Here is a 24,795-nt window from a genome sequence, read left to right on the forward strand (position 1 = left end):
AGCAGCTTCTGGGAAAGAAGGGTTATGCTTTTTCTCTTGCATGAGTAGAGGAGGCATAGGAAAGTGATGTGGTGAAATCTGTTAGGGGCATGTTCCTTGGAAGTTTTCCTAGAACGTTGACTCAAGTATGAAGACTGTCTGCAGTGATCAATGGAAGTCTCCAGGTATGGAGGAAGCTGTTCTGCATGTTTTTCTGCAGCTCTTTTCCCCTTTTAGATATCAGAGGCAGTCTCACCTAAAACGTGCATCTGTTGCAGTAGACCAGGGAGGAATGTGGAAAAATGAATGTGTTTAAAAAAAAATGTGGTTCTCTGAGAGAAACTTGTGTTCATATCAAAGATCAATTTATTAAGATCTTATAATTCATAGTGAAAGGAATAACTGAATGCAAGTGAAGAGAATGGTTCTGCTGCGTCTGTCAAGTTTCCTGTGTAACGGGCTAGTAAATGAACAAATGTAAAAAGCTTTTAGGATCTTTAAAAACCCCACACAGAGATTGTTGCTCAGTGTAATTAACAGAAGGGCTAGGCAGCTAGCCCTGGCTGATTTGAAGGCTACCATTAGGACCTATCCACGTCAATATCAAATGTGGCAAGACGTGTTAAAATCTGACACTTTGTCTATAATGGTGGATTTCCTATGGAAGGTGTGGTGTTGCTGCACAGAGATTTGTTTGGGAAGTGCTTTAAGATTTGTAGATGAAAGTTATGTATGAAATGTACAAAGTGTTAGACTGTCAAAGGGGTATGTTTTTTTATCTAAGACTAGAAAGAAATAATCGGCTGCTTCCCAAAATGTGTGTTTAGTTTTCAAGAACCATAGTGTACTGTGTACCAGCAGGGCTCCCTAAGAATTGGGTTTGGATACATGGCTGCCAGCAGCGCCTTTTTCTTCAAGGAATAGGTGATTTTAGGTATCGGCACCTAATTGTACAAAACCAGTCTGATGCTCAATCTGACAGCACAGCTGTTGCAGTTTGTTTCTGAGGCAGGAGCTTGGGAGAGTGAGTAGGGAAAGGCATTGAGGAGGTGGGAGGACGATTTTCACACTCTGTGCAAGTAGTGTAAGCTCTTTGTTTAATCTAATATTCTGAAATCTGACATGGATAACTATCCAGGGGAGATATTCAAAGACTGTAACTAAGAAGTTTTTATGTGAGGAGAGGATAACTCACTGACACGCTGCAGGAAGGGTAGCTGTAAAATATTTTCCACATATTTTTTTTCAATGCTTTTTATATTCAGTTTAACCTCATGTTGTACTGAATCACCTTCATTTTCTCTGTCTGATATAAAATGCATTAGTGGGTTATGGCAAATACTCAAGTCTATCAAGGGGATCATTTGCTATTTTTCTTTAAACTACTAGTAACGGTGTTCTGCAGCTGTGGCATACTACCTTGCAGTGATGCAGAGAACCAGTGTCAGGCTTGTCAGGTATTTTGTGTGCATTAATTAAACTTCACAATACCCTTCTGAGGCAGTATCTGACTGACTTTAGGCAGTGCTCTGTGAGTAGTTATATGCTAATTAGTGCAGCTGTTTATGACTGTAAGAATGGTGCTGGGTAAAATCATGGAAGCTAGCCCCATCACATATCATATACCCTTCTCCCAATGCCTCAATGCTATGACAACAGGAATGCCAAAAATAGAAATCAGGAGTCTTAACTTCTGGGAGAGTGAATTCATCACTGGGCAGTGTTTCCACCCTTAGGACTTTCTTCTGTGTGTGTACTTTAACCTGACTTCTTTCTACCTTTGTTGCAGAGAAACAGCCTGGCCCTAGATCAACATCTAAGTGAAAGGTAACTGCAGCCATAAATCTCTTCCATAGGGGGTTGGCACTGTCTTTCTTCAAGTTAGATATAGTAGGAATCATACTGAACTGCTTCTTGCCATGTAGTTGGTAGCGCATGAAAATTGACAACATTTGGGTATTTTTTAATAGAATGCCCTTACTGATGTGCAAGGCAAGCCAGTAGTTAACCAAAACACAGCCACTGTTTTTTGTTTTTTCTCCTATGCCTGTTCCACGACCCTCTTTTTTATATAGATGTTCAAGGCTAAAATTCTCATTCTTTAGAGTGGAGCTGTGCAGGCTCTCTAATATTGGTGGGTCTATCATGTCAGGTCTAATACAGATTTTTTTCCTACTGTGTTATAAATACAGCAAAACTCATGAAACGTGATCACCAAAGGACTATTCAAGCAGATTTCTTTACCACTGGAGCTTACAGTCTGTAGCTGACAGCTGGGTAATCATGTAAGGTCAGGAGTAATCCACCACTTTGCATTCTGGCACTGTAGACCCTTTCTAAATACGGTAACTAGCTGCAGAGGGTGGGTTCTGTTCGGATCTCCCTCACGGCATACACAATGTGATGAGAAAAGTGGCTAATGAAAGTTTAGTTTCTTATTTCAAGAGGGGTTGCCCAGTTCCTATTGTTAAATAGCCAGCTGCTCACTGCTTTGCTGCAACAGCATTATCCAAAATAACATACTGACCACAAATACTGTTCAGTAACAGAAAAATTAGTTGATACCATACTGCTGTGTGTAAGGGCTGGAACTCATACAGGGTCTTTCACAGATGTCCGCTGGTTTCTGGGATGGGATGTGTCCCACGACTGAATTTATTTCCTTTGTCTGCTTCTGTATTCTGAACTGTGATGGTCTATTTTTTTTTAATTGTTGGATTGTTTTTTTAATTGGTGTGGAGGTACCACCTCAAGGGAATCCCTAGGGTAATTTTCTCCCATTTATGTAGCACTTTCTGCTGGAAGGATAATCTGGTCCCTACTTAGTACAAGGCAATCTTCAGTAATTTATGCATATGTCTTGACTGCAGAAAGTAGATTACATCGTGAATATTTTTGAAAAAGCATGGAGGATCACTTACTGAAATTAACAGTAATCTTTCTGTTGACTTAATAGTTGAAGTTGTTTGGTGTATTTGTGCAGTTGTTTTCAATGATTTGGACAGGACTGATTACAGGAGTATGACAAAGATTTGACAGCAAGAAAGTAGGGTTAATTAGAAACTGTATAGTCCTGCAGTGACCCTAGAGATTGCTGAAGTAAGTGGGTCTTGTGTTAGATGTGATACTGGTTTCTTGGCTCCAAAGCAGTGGTACCCTGTAGCATGGATAACATTGTTGTTAAATGGCCTTCTCCAGAAGGTGTCATTCACTGAGGTAAAGCAGCTTTTTTGTTTCTGTTTTGGAACAGAATAAACATGGAGATACTCCCTCTCCTATTTACTCATGAGTCAATGTGAGAGATTTTGGCCCTGGGCTATTAATGATCATAGTTTTAATTACAATGTTTTTGTACAGTGTCTATAGTTGTAATTCTTCTCATGGAGATTATTTTTTTTTATTACTTTCTGTACTATGCAGCGTTATTTAGCATACTTTAAAATTGTTTTGCCCAATTTTTGACAAATTTCTTCTGTTATTTTGCAGTACAAGAGTGTTGTACATCAGGGATGAATGGCAAATACTGTTTAGTCCTGTCCCTAGCTTTTCTTTCTAATCCTTTATCTTCATATCAAGGAAGAATTCAACTATTGATGGTTTTATTCCCCTTTATTCAGTGAAGATATAATTTGAAATGTAACATCTAACTGCAGAGTGCCAGAAAAGTCTAATAAGATAATAAATTACCTTAAAAACTAGACAACTTTCTGGTACTTATTCTTGGTTCAGGACCATGCAATTTCACAGCTGCTCACTTAAGTCAATGTCCTCTCAGATGTTCTCCCACAGCTGTTACAGTTGGTCAGTTTTGGCCAATGTACTACTTGGTGTAAACAGGAGTATCAGAATCTAGTTTCAAAATAATTTATCTGTTCTGATCTTTTAAATGAAATACCAGTAGTTTCAGGTGTTTTTTTAAGTAATAATTACAGTGTATTTATACTGTCTTTGAATTCATATAATCCAATGGCAGATGATTAAAAAGATGAAAGATAACTTAATCCTGCTTTGGCACAGCAATGAATTGTTCCTGGTGTCATATTTTCCATTGTTTTGCCTAATACACTTTCTGGTGACTTGAAAGACAGATTGCCCGTAATTTATTCTTTCTCTCTAGGTAAGATTCAGGCTCTTACATGAGTTTTAGTAAGAGGGTTATTCTTTGTTGCAGTAAGTAGTTCATCAATGTAGAATGACATTTGCCAAATTGATCAAGATGAATTTTATGTATTTCATGTAGTAATGGAACAGTGTATAAGCCTTAATGGCTAGATGGTGAAATTGGAAGAGAAGGCATATGACCCCTTGACTTACAAGAGTCTGAACAGGTAGAGACATTGCTTCTTCAATGTTAGCTATGTAGTCATGTGACTGTCTCTTTGCCAAGGAGAGCACAACCAGTCAAGTGGGTAAGTACGCTACAGGTTATTTTAACTAACAGAGTTTATAAAGGGAAAAGCTGCACTTTGCTGGAAGACTACTGCTTCCTCAAGTCAGCAAGACTTCCTAACTCGAGCTCTCACTGCTTACCCCTTTTATAGATTAACAGAGTCTTTTCAGGTGGTTTATTAAGTGATTGTTTTTAGGGCTCAGCACTAAACATGGGGTTTTGCATTCCAGTCTCCAGGGAAAATTCAGTGGTGAGTAGGTTGTCAGACGTGAGAAGTTGTTGTTTCAGTCCCTTAGTTAGGGAAGTGGCAGTGTTCCATAACTATAATTACTAAACTCCTTGTAATCTGGAGGGAGAGGCTGATCTCATGTAGTATGAGTCCTTTTCCTTTTTATAACTCTTAATCTACTTGGAAAAAACCAGGCAGTCCAGCCTAGTTATTTAAATTCTTCTTAATCCAGCTAAAACTTTTCCTTCCTCCTCTCTTCTGCTGTCCACCACACTTAATTCCTCAACTAAAACTTTAATTATATTTAAAAGATTACTTTTATGATGTTTCCTTTACTTTTCCCCAAATTACACTTAATCTCTTCCAGAAATAATTGTCAGTGGGAAAGTGCTTCAAGTGAGCTCCTTCTCCAAGTGGAAAGTTTTTGTACTCTCTTTGCTTATTTAATAGGGCAAAGCATACTGAAGTATAAAGCTTGAGCCTCTGGAGCGTCTATTGTCACTTAACTCAGCTGATGGAAGTGATTACTGAAGTACGTACAATCCAGCATTTATCCCTTGATTAGCAGATCCATCCACTGAATTTTGTTCTTCCTGTCCCTGTGGAACTGAAGCTGCTTGCCCAGCCTTCTGAATTCTGGCCAGATAACTATCTCTGCACGATTAAAAAAAGAAAAATAAAAAAGGCAAACGGTTTATGTGTAGTTTTGAAAAGAAGTGTTAGATGTTCGTTCCCATTTGGTCTTATCGTTAAGGAATTGTGCTGACAAAAGCACTTTGCTTATGAAACAAGAAGAATGGAAGGGAGAAGGGAAGGTGAAATAAATAGGACTGAGGCATGTGCATGTGGCTTGGCAAATTGAGCAAGGGGAGGAGGTGGAGTCAGAGTTCCCAACTTCCCAGCTGATTTGTTTGCTCTCTGAGACAAAGTACCTTTGCTTTTCAGTATGTGTGTCTGCAAGAAGGTTGTGTTAGCTGGTTTAATAAAGGGTTCTACAGGTTATTTGTAAAACTTTGGGAACTGTGAATGAAAAGTTGTATGTAGATAGGTGCAGATGTAGAAATGAATGCAGACAAGCACCTCAGCCTAGTGCAATTACAGAGCACATCATTACTGCCCTATGGAAAGGACTGGAAGAAACCTGCTGGGATCTGCTAAGTAATTCCTCAAGTCTTTTTAGACATTTACTATGTATTGTTTTGGCTTGGCAGCAAACATGGGTGTGATATTCATCTTAGTGCATTAGAAGAGCACTGGAGGGAGGGGGAAGTATGGGGAGAAAAGTTGTTTTTTTTTTTTTGGGGGGGGGGTGTTATTTTTTTGTACTCTTACCCTGTCACTGCAGTCAAAATTCATTCTTTCTCTCTTCTAAAGCCCTAGATATTTACTCACTGTTAAGCCACTGGCATTTTAAAATGGAAGATTTTTCAGTAGCCAAGGATTAGGTCCTGAGGGGAAATAAATGGCTTTTTCAGACATGCTTTTCATTGAAGACAGAATACCGGGTAGATGGATGGCTGATCAGTTTCAGGATGGCACTTTTTAGATTATAGCAGCTCTTCTCTGAACACTTGCTTCTCCTACTACTCCTACCAATTACATTTGCACAGCACTCAATTTTTAAACCATTTAATGACACTGTCTTAAAAACTATTCAAGTTACAGTGATCTACCAGAAATAACACCAGCCTGCTTTTCCACAGCACTATAGGCTTCATTCCCCTTGCTTTGTATCTTCTGCATATTTTTTCTTTTATTTTTTTCCTTCTCTTTCCTCAGTTTCAGCTGTCCTTGTGACAGTGTTGTTCAGATGGAGTAGAAAGCAAGAAGGAAAATAATTCCCTTAATGCATTTTTGCTGCACAATTGAGAGAAGCCTATGTGTCAGCAGGGAGGCAGGCAAGAGGCAACAGATGGCATGAAGGGAGAGCTAAGAAGCCATGAAGATACAAGGGAGCAGTATTTCTCAAAGAAAGATAAATAATGTTTTCAAAGCAATATGCAGGGGAAGGAAGACAACTGGGGGACCTAAGGCAAAGTTGGTGAGAGCTTGAAAGTGGACAAAACACCAGTCTTCCCAGACAGAGCATTCTTTCTGATGAGTGGCCCATGGTGAGCTGCTGCCTACTGGGGATGAACCTTTGGCTTGTCCACACTGAGCTAAAAGACCCAGGTTTCTAGATCAAGACATACAAACATCTCAACTGCTTTGATTCATGTTTCTTCTTGGATGTTCAGGATGGAGCCACAACTTATCCTATGCCATTAGGCCATGCTGCAAGGGAGAATCATAGAATCAGAAAATCATTTAGATTGGAAAAAACCTTTGAGATCATCAAGTCCAACCGTTAACCCAGGACTTACAAGTCCATTGCTTAAACCATGTCCCTGCGTGCTGTGACGCTGCAGCTGGGAACTGTTTATCTTACCTAGCCAGTGTGGCTGCATCAGTATTAATAAAATAAATGTGGCTGGCATGCCCTGAGCACAGCAAGCTACATGTAGCTTGTCCTTATATAAGTAAACTCTTTTAGCTTCCGGAAGGTAGCCACCTGTAAACTGCTTGCTTGGGGTTCTATCTGCATGTTGCTAACTCCCAAAGTGTGCCTAAGCATTGTCAAAAGTTAGCCAGTAACCGTTTGAACGATTTAGCACCATTGATTAATTTCCAGTGCCCAGGGTGCAACAGGTTGGCCTTCTCCAAAGGGTCTGGAAAGTTGGAAAGCTGATGTTACAACGATAATGTAAGGTCAGGTCAGACACAGGCAGTGAGGAAGCACAGTGAGACATGTTGATCTTGACAGTGCCACTATGGTGTTTTGGGTTGACTTTACCATGCCTTCAGGAGCTAAGAGAATGCTTTGAACAAGTTTTTCTTTTGAATGTCTGCAGTTTGTTTGAGCCTGGGGAGCTCAGTTGGCAAAGTGGACAGGGGCAGGTTGCAAGCAGTCTTCAACAAAACTGCTTAAATTTTTCAGACCTCTCTGTACAAGGAAAACAAGATTCTTGGGGCTTTATTCCATGAGGACCAGCCATAAAACAACGCTTAAAAGATGCACTTTCCTGTTGACTGCACAAGGAATTGCACTTGCCAATGCCATTATATGAATGTGATCCTAATGCCTGTTTGCAGTAGCGCTGTGAGCAAACTTATACCATGGTTTATTTCTAACTAATTAGAGTCTTATTTAGGAATGAGTAATTTGTACACAAGAATGAATTTATTTTAAACCACAGAGACAGGCATTTCATACTGAGGTCTGCTGCCTCTGTAGTGCAACTTGTTATCCCAAAAATGATCTGGGGTTTCTTCTCTCTGAATCCAAGCATCTGTGACGTTAATGTTACTGCATTTTGTAATTGGTACTTGATAGTTTAAGTGGATAATCAGCTAAGACATAAATGCAGCTTACCAGGAAACAGTTGAGAATTTAGGATAATAAGACTGATTAGACACTGTGTTATGCCAGTTTCATGCTAAGATAACTCTACTGAGTTCAAGTTGTACAAATAATTCTGTAAGGTACACAGTGGTCAAGCAGACCCCCTTCACATATGCTTGGCTGCTTGTCTTTGAATAGTCACAGTCTAAATGGTAGTAACATCCTGTTAGTGAGAAAGATTAAATGCTCAAGCGTAGGATTCTAGACATCGCTTCCCTGAGATCTTTACAACTTCCTTAATAAAGATGTTAAAAAACTAGTTAATAATATCCCATAGCAGTCATAATTTCAAATATTTTTCTCCTGTTATCTAGGCTTAATCTTGTAGACTAAAACATGAAAGGAGAAGCATCTTGTCCAGCATTACATAAACCTGGTGGGTTTTAGCATTCATTGGAATCGTGGTTTGCTGCTAAAGCAGATGTTAATGCTCTGCAGAGGAGGTAACTGCATGCATTCTTCTGGCAGGCAAGCCCAGGACAGAGCTCGTGATTTGTTCAGGCCCTTAATTCAGGGCCCAAGCAGCGGAACCATGTGGTTCATTCACGTTGTTTGGGGGAAAGATGAACATGTAAAGCTTATAATTACCTTCACCTTGCAGGCTCAAGTCTTCAAGGGGACCAATAGTCTCTGGCACAAAAGGTAACAGCCTTATTCTGGGTATCAGAGGGAGGTGAGACAGACCCTCATGTGGGTGACATTGCTGCTGGATATAGTTTCTCATGGTGTTATTTGTGGTACAGGAAGACCGCCCTTGTGTCCCAAGGGCTCATTCTGCTCTGTTTCACATGCTGTGGGGATGGAGAGCAAATGGAGAGTTTGCTGATGATACTTTTTTTTTTCTTCTAGTGTGTGCAGTGCTTTTCTGATACCAGAAAGTACTTCAACTAAGCAGATTGACCTGTCACTGTCTTGTGGTGGTCTGGGACTCACATAACCTGAATTGTTTGGATTTGTTTGTCAGATTCCTCTGTACTTTCTAGGCTTGTGAAATCCACACACTGAGCGGTTAATGCTGTCTCCAAAAGTGCTGGCTAATTCCCTGAGTGCCTGTTTGGCATGCCTTTGACAACTTCAATGTCATAGGAACAGCAGCTGGAGCTCTATGTTCAGTGGCCATGCAATGGCTGGTCGGGATGTGTTAGACATATGCTGTGTGTTCAGGGCTATTTAAAGGCTTAATTTACACAAGCCATGCAGCTTAACTGAAGCTAGTGATTGTCAATCTACACTGATTACTCTGCCATGCTTCAGCACAATAAACTATTCATCATATTCCATGTTTTTTCTTCCTCCCAAAAGTTAACTGCAGGAGGGAATACTAGAACAGCCTCCATAACTGGTTAGAATGGAAAGAATGAATTTATTTCCTCCATGGAGGAAAATGCAGGCAGAACTTGCCTGTTCTAGGCTCTGTCTGGCAAAAACTGGCTGGCCAGTCTGTCTGGTTCATAGCTCTGAGCCACAGCACAGTGTTCTCTTACCCAGGGAAGTAATTGGATAGTGGGCTTTTCTAGGATTATTAAGGTACGGGGGGGAAAATACTGTTTAGGAAACAGGATGTCAGTGAAAGAATCACTTTTTAAAGCAATCCAGTGGAATGAATGCTTTTTGAAATAACATTAGCAAACTTCTTTAGCTATTGTCTATATATTGGGTTATTATTTTATCTTTTTACAACAGACTTTTTCCTGTAATGGTACTTTTTTTCTGTACAGTAAGCATCATTTCACTGTGTTGTGGTTGGGGTTTTTTTTTGTGTGTCCAAGCATATAAAATTTCACTTTTTTGCTTTCTTTGAACTTAATAGCTATATTTTGTGGTTCTTAAGATGAAATATTTTTTTTTTAATACTTTTGTTGTAGAAATATGGTAAAAGTCCTGGCTCCATTTTTAAATTTCTGTTTTGATGTCAAAGTAATTTCTGTGAAGGAATAGCTCTGGTCTCTTTCAGAGTTTTGCCACTGAGAACACGGCTGAACTGATTTGAGTAATATCTGGTAAAATTGGCATCATCCTTAACCCATGGAAAAACACACTTCACATCCTTGGGTTGCTTGCTAATAACAGCACAATACAACTTCCATCAAGGTTAGAAGATCCTGGACAGTTTCCTAATAATTACCTAATTGTAACTGTGTCAGTGGATCTGAGTCAGGAAGACGGAGATAGTGATTTCTGTCCATTTTTGGGGGTACCAACTGTACATCTGCCTGACCTGTCAAGCTGCTATTGCTGCCTAGGCTATACGTTAAATTTCTAATAGACAATTTTTTTCCTTTTCCCCCCACATCTCTTGTATTTATTCACTTACCAAGCATCCAGCAAGATGAATCTGTTCGAAGAGCAACTGAAAGCTGACTGTAATTCAGCCATGTCCTCACACAGCATTTTTCCAAGGAGAAGTGGAATATCTGACTATGATAGTCATAGCCCAGCTGCTAATCTTAAACCTGACTGAAGCTGTGAACAACTCAATTGTAAAATTTAAATAATGAAGGAGACCTGAAATGTTTTTATTGTAAGCAGAGAAATAGACACACATTGAATATGGCCCTGCCCCTGTTAACTGGCGTAAACCACTAGGAAATGTCATATTTCATGGTGCAGTTAAAAACCCAACAGCCCTATCTCAGAATAGTTGCCACATTTATATTGTAACAGTGTTTTATGATGTCCACTGTTTTTATTGATGACCCTTGCTACCCATATAAAATGTGTTTTCTTCCAGCAACTGTATTATCAAACTGACATCACCCACCCTTCCCCCTCTTTTCCTACTCCACATCCGAAGTAGCTTTTCACAGTAAATTGATCCAGGAATTTCACCTATTTGGGCATTTAAAAAAAAAAAATAAAAGTAGTAGGCTAAAACTGTAAGATGAAATGATAACATTTCTTATAGCTCCTTTCACACAAGAGCATGTGGCACAGAACACTTTATTGGAAAGAAATGTCAAATCCAAGTGCTTACATAGCAAGAAGAACTAAGCCAGCTTGCACTAAAGACCATAGAGGCTGTTTTGTAGGATTTAGGAATGATCTCAGCTTTGGTAATAAACTGAAGACAAATCACTTGAAAAATCTGGGCCTTTGCCTTGTTTTTTCAGAGGAAATGTACTAAGCTTATGGTTAAATAGCCATTTCCAGTATGGTTAAGTTCAGAGAATCCAAATTGGCAGCAGTCAATAGGATGGGACTTTTTGGATTATTTTGGCACCTTTTATGTCCTAGTTCTAGCAAAGTTGGAAATACTGTGTGAATAGTGCCCCCTTGGGGGGTGGGAAAAAAAAAGTAGCTTATTTGCAGGCTGGTGGAAATGGAGAGATCTAGAAGTGGCTTAAAATGAAAACCACAATAAATTGTTTGGATTGAGGTTGGTGCCTGAGGAAAGCTTGCTCTGAATGCTGGACTACTTATTACTCTGCATTAGAAATGTCCCAGTTATTCAAAATGTGCATTAGCTAGTAGATTTTGAGGAAAAATTATATAAGACTGAATTTGTTTAGGGATGTCAGTTGAAGGTGCGTTGCATCTTGGGATGGGCAGTTATTTGGAGAAACGGAGCAGGCTAGATAATCTTTCTAGCTAGATAGGCGAGCAGTTTCTCTAGGAAAAAACAACTGACTGAATTCTTCCCTTTCAAAGTAGGTAATGTTTTTTCAAGGTCTCTTCCTCAACTTTTACAAGCAAAACATAAACAATGAGGGATCAATCTTCAGTGCATTTGCTTCATGTCAGCCAGTAAGAAGTAGCATGCCTCTCAATGGGTACCTAGGCCTTACTGCATGTGAGTCGTGGCCTGGACAAGCGCAGCAGTTCTGCTCATTTCTAGTGATATTGAACATACTGCACTTTGGTATATTTAATCCACAGGGCAGGTCTTGTACAGTTGATCGGGATGCCTACAGTTTTCAAATGCATTTTAGATATGAGCTAGTCCTCTCTGACCATGGCTGTTCAGTGTCCAAAAATTCCCGACAAAGAATCGTATCTTTCTTGTTTTCTTTGTCTGTATGCTCTTCAAACAGTAAAAAAAGGACATAAAGAAGAAAACAGAGTAGCCCTAATTGAAATCAAAGCCTATCATAACAGATGACATCAAAGTGAGGCAGATAATATTGAGGCTTCTGAGGCCCTCAGCTGCAAGGAATTACCCAGTCACGTTGACTGCACACTCTGTCCCATTGCTTGTCCTCCCCCATGGGGTCTGCAGTTCATAAATAGGATTATGTTCTCCCTTGCCGACTTCAGTGTAAGCTTGGTGTGGGTTCACTTGGAAAGCTGAAGATTAAAAAACAGAGATGGAAAGTAGAGTAAGTGTTCTCACCTGTTTTGTCTGAGGAAAGGCAAGTTGTTTACCGACCTTTTCTTGCTTTAATGATCTCTGTGTTCCACCTCTTATTCCGGGAAGCTCTGCTTACCTGTTTTTACCCATGACTAGAGAGCATTATCCTGGACACTTGGATGACAAAGAATTGTTTATTTACCACCTAAGCAGCTGCAGTGTTGTAGCACAGCTTTTGAGGATGAGAACACATGATGGACACTAATTGGAAGGCTTAGACAACTGAGCAGTGCCTGCCTTGAATTATAACCTTGTGCTGTGCTCTACTCAAGATCTGTAAGATCAAGGCAGAAAACCTCACTGAGAGCTAGGATAGAGTTTCAGAGACTGCAAAAAATCTGTTGGAAGACCTTTATATGTCTCACTCAGGGATGAGTGGTAGACGTGCCTCTCGATTGCATCTGTGTGAAGAAGAGGAACAAGTTTTGATGTGCTGTTGGGGAATTCTAAGCTGTGTGGTGTTAGTTTGGCATACGTTGCAAATCTTTGTGAATTTGGGGGAGCTAAGCCTTGAGACCTGAACAGGCTGATTTTGCTATATGTGGAGTTCTGCAGAGACTGCTTTGTAGGTTGTTTTTTATATAGCTATGAACTTTACGTGCCACGGTACATAGACTGATGCGCAAAATGTAAACCAAATACCAAAAGTATGGACAATGAAAATTATCTTACCAGGAGGTGTAAAAAAGGGAACACCTTAGTGGCTAGCAGCTTAGTGACAAGATCTGTCAAATGATTTCTTTTCCTCTTTGGAGCTTTTCTGGAGCTGCAAGACTGTGAGTTGGGTATCAGGGATAGGAACCAAGCATCAATTTTAGTGGAACATTCATGACAGCAATGATTGTCACATGAAGAGAGGTGGTGATGAGGAGGCAACGGCTTGATGGTGAATTACCTTGTCATTCTCCTAAGAATGCATCATCTAAGATAGGGGGGGCTAGAAGAAATGCTACTTGTATATCGCAAGACGTTTGTGTTGTAAGGACTAATGCAGTGATGTTTGCCACTTTCCTTTGCATTGCTGCCTGACAGCCATACTGTTCTCAGGAGCAGTATGCCAGCTTGCAGCAAAGAAAGAGTTGCAGGTTCTTGGTCACTTTTGGTGGTTTCATCAGTAGACCCCAGTTCAGTGACAAGATCCTGTGTTTTCTGTGTGTCCCCTCGAAAGGAGTCATTGCCCCTACCCTCTATTTTCTTTATAGACATACAGCAGTATGTGATGAATCAGGAATTCAGGCTGTTGTCCTGTGCCAAAAATCTGTTCAATATTTTCATAATGCAGCTAGAGTGATTTTAGGCATGTGTTTCTTTTCTTTAACATGCTTGCAAGTCATGTTATGCTTTAAAGAGCACATTGTTCAGTGTAATGCTTGGCCATCTTTGTGATAACCCATTCCAAATGAGGTGTTGGTTTGTGTCTAAAGACTGGAAACTTTATAGTCTTGGCCCTTCACAGAGACACATTCAATATAGCTACCCACTTGGTACAAAAAGTATAAGGCTAGATGTAAGGGAAGAGTTCTTTGCTTGGCTTGTTGCTCCTTGGGCATAGGAGCCCAAAGAGAGAGAACCTGCATCAAACCAGAGTGTAAATGGCTGTGTGGCTTTTCAAATGCAGAGTGATGATGCAGAAGGCATCAAAGGCAAAGTGCAAAGCAATACAGGAAGCCTAATTGTCAGCCCAGGAAAATGCTGTGGAGGAAAATCACATACACACAAAATAGATATTTTGTGGCATACCTCATATACTTCTGCACCCACTTTTTCTAGGAGTAAGGCTTAAGACATTTTGATAACAGGGCTGATGTTATTTTGATGCACTGATTTTTACATAGACATTTTTACATAGCTGCATCTAGTGCTGGTTGCTCATGTAGACAGACATGCTTTTAGCATGAGGTGTTCCCTTGCAGGACTGTTTTGCAGATGTATTATATACTTCTCTTATCATATAAAAAAAGGTATCTTTTTAAAAATTATGCAGGTTTTTAACCCGTGTATGTGAAATGCAGGTCTCGCTTTCATGGAAGTTCCAGAATTAGAGGCTCACGTGTTCCTGTACAATAAAAAGCCCTTCATTGCTATGTGTGTTTCATCTCAGTAGGAAATGTTGACCTAAAGCCCTGCTTGTGTTTCTCCTTGTATATTCTGGCAGCAGAGTAGTTGTTGTTGCTGCTGCATGAGTAACAAAGGCTTCCTATTACCATCTGTCATGCCATACTTAAAATTTTCAAGATCCAACCACAGCCCTCCTGGTGCGATTGACTTCAAATCATGATTGACATTAATAGCTATTTTTAAAAGTCAAAAAACCAGGCTTTGTTTCTGACAAGGGGAGCATATTTGATTGATACTGAACTCATTACAATAATTTAGTCAAGTCCAGGACTCCTGGTGGGGTGACATTTATGACAGCTTTGTTTATGCATGCGCACTTAGAACTGCATTCTGGCTGCGGTGGGCTTGTTCTGATGCTTTGAATTTAGTGCCGTGTTTTGGGGGTCTAAGAAGGAAGGAGAAGCAAAGAGGCACCTGTAGAGAAAGTAAACAATGTTTTTAGACAGTTGCCCTTTTACAGAGTGGGGGAACAAAAATGAGTTATCTCTAATGCATTGACTTCAGCCAGTTTTTTGTTTGCGTAGATGGATATACTTTCCTTTAAGCGGTGGCATGCTGGAAGTGGAGTGCCTAGGGAGTTGAGATGTTTTCTGCCTGTTGAAAATATCAAAAATGCTTTGCAAAGCTACCAAATCCCCTGCCATTGCAACAGGGTCATTACATGCTTGGGAAAAGCAGACTTTTCAATTAGCCTTACTTCTGTTATTCATGCCTAGTTGCTTTTTATTTAATATACAGTAAGTAGTTATGAGAGATACAGCCGAAAAGTTTTGATTCAACTTTGAAGCCAAGATAGAAATAAAATACTTTTACAAAAAAAAAAAGGCAAATAGACTTGTGTGAACTAAGTTGGCAGAAGTAAATATTGCAGTAGCTTTAGTTGCATTGATTACAAGAAAAAGAAGGGACAGCTGGGAATGAAGTCCAGAGGATGACAGCTGTGGCCTTAAAAGTCAATATATTAGAATAAATTGGGTAGAACTCTGGCTGTAGTTGAAAAGCATGTTCTGTTAAGAAAATTTTTAGAAGTAGGTATTGCACTTCAGGACTTCGCTCTTCTGTTCAGTAGTTTTCCTCCTGTGCGTTTTTAATAATTTTGAACAAACTAAATGAATTTTTGAAGGTATGGAGGTTTTTTGTGGCAAGATTCTAGACTCAATTCAATACACAATTCACAGGACAGTTTTAAGGTTAAATGACTACAAAGTAGCGTCTTAAGTCTGCCACCAAAACTGGCCCTACTACTTCTGTGCAATATTAAGGAGATTTTTTTGATGATTAATAGCCTGTTTCTGGTCCTTACAGTAAAGTTTTTAACAGGTTCCCTTCTAGCACTCTGCCTCGTTTATACAAGGTTGTGAGTTTGAAGGGCTGGACTGACACCAAAGTAAAACAGAGTTCTCATCTCTGCTATGTGAGACATGGAATAAATAATAAGTGGTAAGGACTGGATGAGCTCAGAAATTCTGCATGAATGAATAACAGGATAAAAATCAAGTTTGTGCAGAGTCAGAGGCAATTCTGACTTTGTCATAATTTTTAATGAAACACCTTACAAAGATGTAAGTTTATGGAATAGTTTGTGAAAACAGCAAGCTATGGAAGGCATGAGTTCTCATAGGGCTATATACCAGCATGATACATGAACAGAATTGACTATATCTGGTTGTACCCAATGCAACTTCTAAAATAAAGCAAGACTTTAAAGAGGCATTTGTAGTTAGAGCCCTCTGTCAAACAATGGGACGGAACATACTCATCCTGCAGTGTCTGGGAGCACCTCCTAGTATCTAGCTGACACAAACACTACAGGCTTTCTGGCAAAAGTTTGCTCACTGCTACAATAAAACAAACTCAAATTTGCGTAAGTATGTTGGATTGCTGTGCCTACAAGCAGATAGCACAGCCCTCAGGATGCACAGCCAAGCTATTGTTTGTGTATGTAAAAGAGGGTTTTGTTCTGGTAACCAATGCATGGACACTTACCTAGGTACTTTTTGAACATACTTGTGAAAACTTGATTTTTTCGTTGGTAGCCTCATGGACTGAGACTATATTTTCATTTCTATTAAAACTAGACATGACTTGATTTTTCATGAATGTCACTGAAGGAAGAATGTAATCTATGTTCAGGCCCATTAAACTTTGTCTTTTTTGTTCTTCTAGACTGTGGTGGTTTGTTTTGTGTTGTAGGGTTTGCTTTTTTTAAAAAATAAAAAATTAAAGTGGTTCTTGGCAGGAATCTGAAATTTCTTCTGAAGCAGTCTTCCTTTTTTGAGCTGACTTAGCAAAGTGCCCAGCTGGTTTATAGCATTCATGCTCTGAATGCAGGTTTGAAATGCAAAGAAGGCGTCTGTTTTAATACCACTGGCCAGGAACAGTGAAGGCAGTGTAATTCTTCTCACTTTTCATGTAATTCGGTGCTCCTGGTTCTTGGGGAGTGAGTGCTGGAAGAAGAGTCTTCAGTTGGGAAACTATGTATTAGCCTTTGACTAGTTTTGATTTCAGATCCATGACCAGGTGAGATGCCTCACCAGGATGTAATGATAGGATCGTATTTTGAAGGAAAAAAAAGTAAAGATGGAAATAGGTGGGGCAAAAACTTTTTAGCATTTTTGTGCATAATACAGACTATTTTTTTCCAAGTACATGAGTGAATGTTTTCTGTAAAATCTGTAATGACTATTATGTATTCTTTTTATGATCTACGTATTAAAAAGCTTAAAAGTAAGGTATTGTAAGACAGATAATTTTGGTCAAAGTTGGCTTTCTTTAATTTGAAAAAAAAAACCCCAAAAAAACAACCCTAAATAAAAGATATGAGACAGTGTTATCCTCTCGATCTGTGAGGCTTGTGTAATTTTATCTACAAGGAAAACAGAGTTCAGTTACTAGTTGAAGGTTTCCCACTGAAGAACATGCCCATGCCAGTATGAGCAGACTTGTGGTGGCAGCACAGTGGTCATGGAGCTGACAGTCTGCAGATCTCTGGGTACCACTGGGATACTTATAAATATTCTACAACAGTCAAAGTCAAGTAAGTTTACTGTCAGGAGGCTTAAATTTGTTTGAGACTCAGTCTCACCTCCATTAGAAAATACCTGGGGAGGGGTGGGGTGGGGCAGGGGGTGTGTCTGCAAATGAAGAAAGACTGCAGATCACTAGGCTACACAGTTATGTATGTATGTTTATAACAAGGAGTTAATCTAACCCAGATTAAAAGTTCTCAAGGTGAGTTATTCTAATAATTGGATTAATGTATATACTGGAAAATAAAATGCTTTTCTTCTCATTTCTTCAGGTGAAGAACACTTAAGCATCAGATATGATTTGTGGGGCAAAAAACCCACCAGATTGCTCATGAGAGCTCTCCTACATGAATGATTGATCTTTTTTGAACTATTTTAGCAAACAGTCCAAATGCTTTTATGGTCAGCCATCAACTAAGAAGGCTTTTAAATCTGTTATTTAGATATCAAACTACCTTGGCACAAAAGTTACCTTCCAGCAATGACTTTCCAAGTAGATTGTACTCCAGAGAGAAATCAAAGTGTCTATCTGCTGTAAGTGTGATTTATGCTTCCAGCATTGTGCATAACTTCAACAATAAAATTTGCATACTCAATTCTAGTTACAAGTTAAGCTTTTTAATCATTTTAGTTACTTTTGCTTAAGTGATGTGTGAAATGGTTAACATAGACCGAGTTTAAATGGATGGGGCTAGCTGCTATAATATGGATGCTTTCTCAAACAATTTCTATGAAATTGAGGTGAGTTTCATGCATAAATTTATATTTAGATGTTAAATGCTTACTTTTGTCTGGAGATTGAGGTGATCACATGTAAAAATATTTGTAGACTGTTTCCTTAAGTGAATCTTTGTTTATAAACTGTAAGGCTAGACTAAAAACTACTAATAGGCTAGATTTTTTTTTTTTATTTTTTTAAGGAGATACCAGAATGTAGAATGATCTATTGTTTTACTTTGGTTTCAATGCATTTGAGATACTTGTAATTTTTTAGTATATGCATATTAAAATTCTAGTGTTTAATTGGTTTATTTTATATTCCTCTTTGCTCTGAATGAAGAGTACTTGTGAGCTCTGGCTTTTCTTAATTCCCTTTTAAAGAAACGGATTACTATACAAGGCTAGCCTTGTATATGATAGGATCATATTTTGAAGGAAAAAAAATAAAGATGGAAATAGGTGGGGCAAAAACTTTTTAAGCATTTTTGTGCATAATACAGACTATTTTTTTCCAAGTACGTGAGTGAATGTTTTCTATAACATTAGACTCCGTACCTTGCATATATGAGGAACTCAGAGCACCTGAAGGATTTTTGCAAGTTATCCTATGTCTTCATTCAATTAGAGAAAGAGCTTGTGATGAGGAGGGGACTTTGCAATTGCTACAGATCTCTGTTAATCATCCATGTGGCTGTGTCTTACTCTGCTCACTGAAGATCTTTTTCTTAGCCCTGGTCAGCATGGGGAAAGTAGTGTCTTCAACATCTCTTCCTTTTGCATACATTCTTGTAATGTTACAAGATAGTATATTTCTGAGGATGATAGATGGCAGAGGATTCCAAACACATCCTCATGAAGTAAAATCTTCCACTTCAAATTGTCACTAAAGACTCTCCACTGAGTGAGAAGCGCTCCAGAAATAGCTGTTCCAGGAGAATTGCCTTTTACATATTAATCACCAACCAAGTACAAAGTCATAGGATCATATAAATTGTGTTTAGAAGAGGTCTCTGAAGGTCACGTGGTCTAGCGTCCAGCTCAAAAGGGGCTACTGCCAAAGGTTAACTGTGGTTTTGCTTTGCTGAGTCTTGCAAACCTCCAAAAGGTGGAGATTCTGCAACTTCTCTGGGCAAAGTAGCATTCCAGCATGGTGATTTTGCTGTTGTGCAGGAGTTTCAGCACCCAGTTCCAGGCAGAAGGAGGTATTTATCACTTAAACTGTAAGACCTACACTGTAAGTCAAAACACTTGCCATAATTAGGTGTGGTGAAGGGAAAGTGAACGTAAAGGGGTAATTCCATGCTGGTTTCCTTTAATCACTTTAAAACTCAACAGAGGAATTTGAAAATCAATTATAAAGATACAACTGCAGGTCAGCACAGCTCTTTTGGAAACAGCAGAATTTTTTCTTGTTTTGCTGATCATGTAATGAAGAATGTGAACAAATTGGATCTTAGGCAATGTTTTATCAGCAAAACAGTTATGGATTTGTGGTTAACGGTGTATCGACCATGCATTTTAGCACAGTTAGCAGTTTTATCCTTTAATCTGCTTGTAAGCCCTTTTTGCTGGCTTGTAAGATAGACTTTCTCAAAATAGGTAGACTGTAGAGGGGATTGTGTGTAATGTTATACTGAGGTGAGCACCTCTTGTGATTAATATGATGCTACTTCTTTGTAGTAGGACTATGAAAACATTTTGATAAATAATGTAGGTATTGATTTAAATAAAAAGAAAGGACAAAAACAGAGTCAAGAGTAGATCAAGCTGGACTGAACTAGATACCATAGTTTGAATGTATACTAAAAAGCTGGAGTAAACGCAAAAAAAACTGTATTGGGGAAAGACGTGTACTCAACACTATGGCTTTCAGAAGTAGTTCCTGATTTCTGCTGGAAATAAGACTGTGTACACAGGAATAACAGCAATAGAGTTTCTTTGAATTACACTGTTGTTTTTGTCGTGTGTAGAAACTCATCAAGATTCTTTCAAACTAATTTCCACTGAACATTTTGTGCACCTTTTGCAAACAAATTTGCCATTGTCTTTTAATTTAAGAACAAGCAGTTGTTTTAGGTTGCAACTCTTAATTATGGAATACACCTTTAAATTTACAGTATTTGTAACAACAATACAGCATCTAGTTCCCGGGAATTTGCCCACTTGAGAGAGACATGCCTGAGAGCAGGTCTTGCTTTTGTGTACCACTTCCCCAGTGAGCCCTGCAGTATAGGTGTGCTTATCCAGAGATGGACTTCTCCGTGCTGCAGTTGAGTTTGCAGGTTGCCAAGAGCATTAAGCAGTTTGAAGTGTGTCCTTACATTTTGACAGCAGTGAGTTCCTGCCCTTCCAGGGCTGGCTGATAACAAAGTTACTGTGTAGAAATGCATAGAGGACAAATGAAATGCTTCTGAAAAGCTACATTGTGACAAGCAGTATGGAGGAATAAAATATTTCCCGGGCTTTCATTTGTGCTGCATTATGTGAAGTGGATGAGAAATGGTTTCTTTGTTCAGTCAAGATTTTTGTTATGAGGCAGCTAGGTCACCAGGCTTGGCTTATGGTGAAAATGGGAAGGGAATATTGCTGAACCTCCATTGCTAGCCAAAAGCAGGAGTGAACAAAAAGCAGTTCATTCACAACTGAGAAACATGAAATGGCACAGAACATCAGCTTTCATTTTTTATGAGAAAACCTAAAGATTTTTTTGCTCTCATTACGAATACTCATTGTACTTGATTGTATGTACAGTCATAGATATTTCAGGTCTCAAAGCTGTATTGGTACCATTAGCAGTGGCCCTTTCTTGCAATCCATGCCAACTCTGTAGTACTTACATCTCTTTATTACATTAAAATATAATGATCTAGAAGTCTGTGTTTCTTTCCATGTCTTTCCTTCCTCTGTTGGGTTAAATGTGTTCCATCTTTGCAAGAAATGAATCGATACAAATGGCTGAAACTCCTTGAAATGTATGTCATGTTTTTTTTCAGTTAAAGGGGTTTTGGGATGACAACACTTAAGGTCTATTATGTAGTTAAGAATCCTAACCTGCCCCTAAGGTAAGTAAGTAATATTCTCTCTATTTACAGCTAGTTAAACTTCAGTGAAAAGATAAAGTAGCTTGTCAAAAACAACACAGCATCAGTGCCAGAGAGGAGGCTGGGACCCAAAAGTTCCTAATGTGCATTGGGACATACTTTTGAATGACTGGGCTTCTGTGTCCTGACAGCATAATATGCCCAAATGATTTGCGTGTAGCCACACAAGTGAACAAGAATGCTGTTTTCTGTATTTTTTGACTTTCCTCATCCCAGTCATATGCTGTTCATTTAACCAGTACCATTTACTCGTACTTTTGGTAGCCCCATTGTGTATTTTTTTTTCAGGTTTTCTGAGTTCTGTGTCACTGATACACTGAGAAAGTCATACATTGCTAACAAAAGAGCAGGAGTTGACTTCAATAAATGTCGTCTTTAGCCTTTTTCTTCATTGAGTGCAGATCTCTCTGCACCATGTGCCAAAGACTAGTTGATTGCTTGGTACAGTAAATCAAACCTGTGATGGAATAGGTAATGAAATTCTTCAAAGGCTTGAAATAGTAATTTGCTTTCCTGGGGTAGGGCTCCTTTTCAGTATGTTTGTCTACCCCTTTTCAGATTGTCCCCATTGATCATTGTGCAATGCTTTGTTTCCTTTTCTCTTTTACTGTTTAAAAGTTACTTTGTTTTCTGCAAACAAGGCAAAATATTTTGTGCCTAAAAAGCAGTGTGGAGTATTACCTCTCTGTGTTCAGAAAAAATATGGGAACAAAACTGAACTACTATGTGTACAAAACTTAAAATGTAAAAATACTGTGCATATATGTGAGCACATAAATACACGTGCAGATAGAAGTAAAGTCACATACCCATGCACACTTTTCCTCAGTCACTCTAGAAGCATCTTGTTCACAATTGTATTTATGAACATATTGACACATGTACATCGACGCTATTTTTTTTGCTTGTATCAGAGAGGGAAAAAAATAGTGTGAGATGAGGTTGACATTGTATGATAGGCCCAGGAAGAAAGGGGTACGTGTTTTATGTGTTGAATGCTGGCAAAACAAAAGGCCCTTCTAGCTTGTAGTTTTTCCAAACTCTGAGTTGGAGCTGCAGGGATTAAGTCCCTACAGCACTCTGACAAGAAAAAGGGGGGAACAGACATCCCAGACACTGGTAAACACATCAGAATACCTTTATCCAGAACTATTAAAATCACTTGGAGTTTGGTATGGGGAAATCATCCAGCTGTTTGTGTAGGTGCTGTTGGACAGCAGCTTGACATCAGTTCGTGTTTAGGACAAGGTGATTGAAAGTAGTGTATTGCCCACAAGGGCAGGTAGCTTCAATCCTTGATATGATGCATTGTGTCTGGCTGGTGAAGACAGGACAATCTGAGAGATGTGATCCTTGATGTGACTTTGCTTCTGACATTAAAGATTGAATATGTAGCATTGCTGTTGGTCCAGATGACTCATGACTCACGCTGGTTGAACTCTGCTAGCTAGTTTGCATGATATAGCAGAAGGTGAAGCTTTTTATCTCCCACCTGTTCAGGAGACCTGCACTCTTTTACACAGACCCAAGAACAGGATAAATCTTACAGGGATGTAAGTGAAATTCTTCTACCTCTCTCCCTTCTGATTACATGGTCAAAGTCACAGCTCAATCATCTCTTAGCAGTGTATTGTGAGAATGATTCAATGCTAAAAGTTAAAAAAATCCGTAGTTCAGTGTCACTCTTGTGACATCTGCTGCCCATCTGATGCTGTATTCAGTGGCTTGTACAGTGAAACTCTGGTCTTATACACACAGAAAATAAATCACTTTTCACTAAGCTGAGCAATCTCTGGAGTGGGAGATAGGAGACTTGAAAGAGCCTGTCATAGTTTCATCAGAGTATCACTTTGAAACTGAGAGAGGATGTCTACAGACTGGCAGAATGTTGTTTCTCAGTGAGAAATTAACAGCTGGTCATGATCTTCCAAAAGTACCTTAGGGTTTTTTCAGCCTGGTACCTGATTTTTGCACCTCCTCTAAAAATGGCACCTCCAGCCCTTGGTAACACACTCGTTTGTCTGCTCAGTCCTGACTCTGAGGTGAGACTGCCATCTATTGAATCCCTGTCTCCCACAAAATTTAGCTTTCCATTCAAATACTGACCAATTCCAGTCCTGCTTTGTTTATGAGATGTGACAAGATTGGAGTCCTCTCTGGCATGCCTACAGGCTAAGTCACCTTGCAAGCAGCCGTTGAAGTGTCAGAAAGCAGCAGCTGAGCAAGGTGTCATACCTTGCTGCACTGATTCCTTTTACCCTGAAAGTAGCCATTACAGATTCATTCTAGAGTTTGGTTGTCAGATACCGTTTTCTAGGGCTTGTCAACTTCGGTAGGATGCAGCTGTCCTACACCAAAGAGAATTTCAGGCACTTGATAATAGAAAAAGACAAGAATAACTTTCAGAAAATATCAAATTGGGACATGATTAAGAAGGAAGAAAAAAACTTCCATTCAGCTCATTGATTCCTCTCGATGGTTTCTTTCTGCTTTCATTTATATGCAGGAATATTATCTAGTATAATAAGTTTCATACCCTGCACAGTAGTAGTAGAAATTTTTAAAAGCACTGGTAGTATGCAATTTTCAGGTGCCTCCTCCCTAGACACTACTTCACCTTAATAGTTTGATAATGTGGAAATCCCATAAGCACAACACTTCTCACTTATTCTTTTGTGTTTCAAGATGTGTTTTGTGATTAAGAGCCTGCTCCAAGGCCCGTGGAGATCCTCTGCTGAACACAGTGGACTTCAAATCTGACTCCCTCATTTAAAGAATTAAAATGGCTACAACCCAAGTTCATCTGAACCCATGTGGCTTAAAGTTCTTTCCTGGATGCCAGTGCAGCAGAGCTATAGCAATTTACCTAAGCAAACTTGAGAGGCCTTGAATGCCATTGCTAAAGTGCTCGTTCTTAGGCTCTGGGGACTTCTCTTACAAAGTGAAGAAGAGCATGTGCTGACAGGTGGCGAGGCAGCTGGCCAGCTGTAGACACACAAGGGTCACTGCTAACCTAATGCCTGGTAAGTGTTTTCAGGCATTCTCTCTCCATGAACTGAGCAAGCCAAAGATGCCTAGTTGAAAACCTCATTTCACTTGACATTTTTGCATATCTCTCTAGAGGACCTCAGGTCTCTTGGGCTCCTTCACTGTGAAGCTTTCCTTCTTTAGTGGTTTTCCTTGGAATATCTATTGCGCATAATCATTTTCAATGCTATCATCTCTTTCAACCAAGATCCTAAATATCATGCACTACAGGGTGTGGAGCTAAGCACTGATGACATCTAAGCTTAAGTTGTGGATCCCCAGAATGTTAAGGGCTCCCACTTCGTTGCCTTTAATGCTAATGCATGCAGCTATACCAACTGAGAAATAAAGAAATCACAGCCCCAGTTCTCCTCCTTTGCTCTCCCAGGAACTGACGGAAGTTATTGTGAGC

The 24,795-nt window shown here is 39.3% G+C and overlaps 1 protein-coding gene across 3 annotated transcripts in view; it reads left to right on the top strand.

Moving 5' to 3' along the window:
• The window catches only part of TMEM108 (transmembrane protein 108), a 167,420-nt gene that overhangs the window by 16,431 nt on the left and 126,194 nt on the right, over positions 1–24,795 (top strand). The window contains exons 1-2 of one of the 3 annotated variants that reach the window (XM_027793585.2): positions 48–164; positions 1,769–1,806. The exons of 1 other annotated variant lie outside the window; for it this stretch is intronic. The gene's annotated coding sequence lies outside the window, so the exon portion shown is untranslated. Of the gene's footprint in view, positions 1–47; positions 165–1,768; positions 1,807–24,795 lie in introns of those variants that run through there. One more of the 3 variants, XM_027793586.2, reaches the window with a different exon arrangement.

This window comes from Falco peregrinus, chromosome 5 (assembly GCF_023634155.1).
Source record: "Falco peregrinus isolate bFalPer1 chromosome 5, bFalPer1.pri, whole genome shotgun sequence".
In the NCBI taxonomy this organism is placed as follows: Eukaryota; Metazoa; Chordata; class Aves; order Falconiformes; family Falconidae; genus Falco; species Falco peregrinus.